Below are 5,365 nucleotides of genomic sequence, written 5' to 3'. Positions count from 1 at the left end.
AGAAAATATCGCCAGAATGCATCACAAGCTGAAAGTTTACAGTCTAATCCAGATAACACTTTAATGAATGAGGCCATATCTCGTTTCAGATCAAACATTAAGTCAGCACCATCTTATGTTTGTACTGTTTGTCTAAAAGCTTCTTTCCTAATCAGGTGAAAATCTCCAAAGAGAAAATTACTCAAAACACCAAACTGTTGCTCAACAGTGTCTAACTGGTAAATTTGTTCATGTGTGTGATGAGCATGTAATGATCACTGCAGCTTTCCTGTTGAGAGAAAAAAGGAGTATATCTGTCACACGTGTCACAGTTCCCTCAAAGTGGACGCATGCCAAGGCTTGCTGCTGTCAATGGTTTAGAACTGCAGGATATTCCAGCTGAACTGTGTGATCTCAACATTCTGGAGAGACATCTGATTGCCAAATGCATACCATTTGCAAAGATTATTCCACTTCCAAAGGGCAGACAAGACTCATACGTGGTAATGTGGTGTGTGTACCATCTGAGGTCCAACAACAGTTGACTGTTTACCGAGGCTCAGAAGCCAATCACAGATAATGAGGATCAAGCTTAAAAGACGACTGTGCTACAAAGGCCATCAGCTGTTCCAGACTGTCACCTGGTCTAAACTGATCCAAGCCCTGCGTAAACTGAAACAAATTCATCCGCAGTACACAGATATTGTTATCAGAGATGATGCATTGCTTTGTGATCCAACGTTACCTGATGATGAGAGCAGTGATGAAGCCAGCATGGCAAGTGATGATTATAATGAAGCAGATTTGATGGAAATTGACACTATGAAAGAGATGCCCTTTGAGTGAAACCGAGTCTGAAAGTGAACAAGCTATTAATATTCAATCCTGTGATGAACAACCAGAGGAACAAGATCCAGAGGAACCAGAAAGTGATTTGAACAATGGAGGTTTTGCTCTAGAAGTTGTCTGCAGCCTGTAGACATTTCAGAAGAGATTCTCTGTTTCACTGATAACACATATTGTGTGGCTCCTGCAGAAAGAAACAGTCCTGTTAGCTTCTTCAGAACTCCTCATTTGGAAGCCATGGCATTTCCTGTGCAGTTTCCTACTGGTCAGAATACACTGGATGAAAAGAGACGTCTTAAACTCACACCAAGTGCTTACTTCAAGTCAAGGCTTTTCAACATTGATGCAAGATTTGTAAAGATACAAATTACCTGTTTTTCTCACAGTTTGTCACTGAATACACTTGGCTAATTCCAGCATGACAATACAGCTAAGGAAAGGTAAAACTATGACCAAAGATGGACGCAAAATCACATCAGGAATGTTACAAAGTAAGACAGAAGTAGAGAAGCTGGTAAGAAATAAAGATGCAATCAGATTTATGCAGCACTCAGAGGAACTCCAGCTACTGGCAGAAACTACCAGAGATTTATTCAGTATGGTTCGTCAATAGGAACACCTCAGTTCTTTGTCACTTTCTCTGCTGCTGAGATGAGATGGCCTGAAGTGATTCAAGCAATAAAGACAACAAGGTGAAGAGGTTGATTTTGAAGCCCTGGACTGGTCAGAAAAGTGTGAAATTCTAAGATCAAATCCAGTAACCACCATGCGAATGTTTGATAAGCGTGTCGAGGCTTTGTTCAGAGATTTGCTTTTTTCTCCTGCACAGCCCTTGGTGAAATCATTGATTACTTTTACAGAGTTGAGTTCCAGCACAGAGGCAGTCCGCATATACACATGTTGCTGTGGATTCGAGAAAAGGTAGAAGTAGATGTGGATGATGACCAAACTGTCTGTGACTTTGTGGACAGATACATCTCAGCTCAACTCCCTGATCCAGAAAAACAGCCTGAACTGCACAAAAAAAGTCGCTGAACTACAAAAGCACAGCAAAACCACAAAAAAACATGCTTTAAGAGTGTGAACTCTGGTTGTAGATTTGGGTTTCCAAAACCGCCATCCACAAGAACAATGATTGTGAGACAGGATGAGGATTCAGACACTGAAGCTGCAAAAGCCAAACTCAGACCTTTGTTGAACCTGCTGAAGGAACCTGAAGCTGCTTCCCTCACCATAGAGCAGATTCTGTCACGATGCAACTTGACAATGAATGAGTATGAACAATGCCTCCAAGACATAAACAAGAAAACAGCGCTGATTCTGAAACGTGACCCAAAGGACTGTTGGATCAACAATTACAACCCAGACCTGCTTGAAGCCTGGAACTCTAATTTAGATGTCTCGTTAATATTGAATGCCTATTCATGTATAGAATACTCTGTAAATATATAACGAAGAAAGAATCTGGCCTCTCTGAATACCTAAAGACAGTTATTGACAACTCTGATAAGAACACGGTCAATGAATGTGATGAAATGAGAGCTGTGATGCAGGCTTATTCAAAAAAGAGAGAAATCAGCGCACAGGAGTGTGTGACTCGAGTCTGTGGCCTAAAAATGAAAAAATGTTCCCGCAGTGTTGTATTTGTACCAACAGATGATAACCCAGTAAAAATGAGTCGCCCGATGAGCTACCTGGAATCCACAACACATGACAGTTGTAATATTTGGATGACAAGTTTGAGTGATAAATACAAATGCAGACCTGAGACACCAGAATATGAGGAAATGTCCCTGGCTGATTTTGCTGCCTTGTGCCGGTTGGTGAGTGGTCCAAATGAAGGAAAAGATGTGCTTCCTCTTCTAAACCAGCTTGGATTTGTACAAAGGCGAAAGAATGATAAACCAGCTATAATCAGGTATTACCACTGTTCACAGGAAAAAGATCCTGAGCAATATTATGGTCGACTGTTGAGACTTTACCTTCCACACAGATCAGAGCAGGAACTGAAACCACAAGGGTTCCAAACCTATCAGTCCTTCTACAACTCAGGTTTTGTACGACTTCCATGTTCAGACCACAGTGAGTCTGTGAAAAGGGTTGTGAAGAGAAATAAAGACAAGTATGAGAAGAACTCTGAGGATATTGAGAGTGCACTGGAAGAGTTTGAACAAAATAGGGATGTTGTGATTGATGAATGGTGTAATCTGGCTCCTGAATCTGAAGTTGTGAGGTTGCAATGTGATGAGAATCTTCCTGAGAGACATTCTGATGATGAGAACGAACAGGAGAATGTTCCCGACTACAGTCGTCAGTCTGATGCTGTAACAGAGATCAGAGCCATCAGAGAACAACCTGCAGTCGATCCAGCTGTGGTACGTGTAATGTATCAGAATCTGAACCAGAAGCAGGCCTGCGTGTTCTATGCTATAAGAGACTGGTGTATTCAGCGAGTTTGTGGTTTGAACCCAGATCCATTTTTCTTCTATATCAACGGTGGTGCAGGAACTGGAAAGTCACATCTGATTAAATGTATTCACTCTGAAGCATCAAAGATCCTGAGCAGACTGCCTGCTAATGCAGAAGAAGCTGACATATCAAATCCAACTGTTTTACTGACGTCATTTACCGGACAGCAGCTTTTTCTATCAATGGCTCTACGTTACATTCTCTACTGAAACTACCCAGGAGTCTGAAACCACCCATTCAAGGACTTGGTAACCAACTGATGAAGTCAGATCTGAGCTTATAAATGCTGAAATTATTGTTATTGATGAGATTTCAATGGTTTCAAAACCCCTTTTTGCTTATGTGGATGCAAGACTGAAACAAATCAAAGGCACTCAGAGACCTTTTGGTGGAATGTCAGTTTTAGCTGTTGGAGATTTTTACCAGCTGCCACCAGTGCGACAGTCTAAACCTCTCTGTGTTTACGATCCAGAACAGATTGACCTATGGCAGGAACATTTTCAGATGATCACTCTAACCGAGATCATGCGTCAGAAAGATGATGTGGCCTTTGCAGAGATGTTGAACAGGATTAGAGTCAAAGAAAAGACAGATGAGCTTTCTCAGTGCGACAGAGATTTGTTGTCACAGGCTGTGACTGCACCAGAAGAATGTCCAATCGAGGTCTTACACATTTATGCCACCAACAAGAATGTTGAATCCCACAACACAGATACGCTCAAGAAGCTTCATTCAAACATTATAATCATCAATGCAGACGATTTCCAGAAGGATAAACGTACAGGCAGAATGGCACGAAGAGACAACCATTTACAGGTGGGCGAAATGATTTACCCGACACCCTGAATGTTGCTGAAGGAGCTCGAGTGATGCTGACCAGAAACTTGGACACACTAAACGGTTTGGTCAATGGTGCTTTTGGTATACTGATAAAGGTGGTGAGATCTGAAAATGATGGACACATAATTAAACTGGGGCTCAGAATGGACAACCGGCAGCTGTGAGACACAACCGCAGTGCTAATGCAGCATCTGATGATCTGGTTTACATTGAGAGAGCAGAGGAGAGTCTGAAGTTTAAAGGAGCGGTACGCAGACAGTTTCCTGTAAAGCTAGCATTTGCCTGCACAATTCACAAACCAGGGTCTTACAACACAGACAGCTGTAGTTTCAATGAAGAACATTTTTGAACCAGGTATGGCTTATGTTGCTCTCAGCAGGGTGACGTCTCTCAGTGGACTCTATTTGCAGGACTTGGATGAGAAAAGATTTACGCCAATCCCGAGGTAACTGCAGCGCTCCAAACCATGAGACAAGCCAGTGTTGAGGAAATGATGCCTCTTCTTCAGGTCAGAGAAACAGCCAGCAGACCTGACACTCTTACACTGATCCATCACAATACGGAGGGTTTGCCATCTCACATCAGTGACATCAAGAGTCATCATGAAATGTGTTTAGCAGATGTTTTGTGTCTCACTGAGTCTCACCTCCAAGGCTCCTTTGTTGCAGACAGTCTTCATTTGGACGGCTACACCATGTTCAAACGCAACAGACATGTGTCCTACACAAACTTTCCTCACATGGCCAGCAGAAGTGGTGGTGGAGTTGTTGTGTATTTGAGGAATCATTTTCAGGTTCAGGTAAAACAGTATCTGCATAATGTCACTGATCTTGAGTTTTTAGTGTTGAAGGTTCAGGCTCCATTCCCTGCGCTCATTGCTGTTGTGTACAGACCTCCAGACTACAGTTTGACACCATTCATGCAAAACCTGGTAAGTCTTTTAGATTCACTTGAAATAATGGACTGTCACCAATCATTGTGTGTGGAGATTTTAATGAAACCAGTTACAGAGTGGAAGAAACAGATTCTGGAGCAGTTTCAGTCTAGAGGGTATTCACAGCTGATCACTTCTGCCACTACAGACAAGAACACCTCTGCTTGACCTCATTTTTATTTCTCAGCCACAGCAAATCTCCATTCAGGTGTCCTGAGGACATATTACAGTTACCACAACCCTGTGTTTTGTGTCCTGTCCTCCAGCCAATCATGAAGTCGTGTGGTGAGTTTGAAA

This window comes from Oreochromis niloticus, linkage group LG3, assembly GCF_001858045.2.
Source record: "Oreochromis niloticus isolate F11D_XX linkage group LG3, O_niloticus_UMD_NMBU, whole genome shotgun sequence".
NCBI lineage: Eukaryota > Metazoa > Chordata > Actinopteri > Cichliformes > Cichlidae > Oreochromis > Oreochromis niloticus.
Note: the sequence above shows the minus strand (reverse complement) of the source record.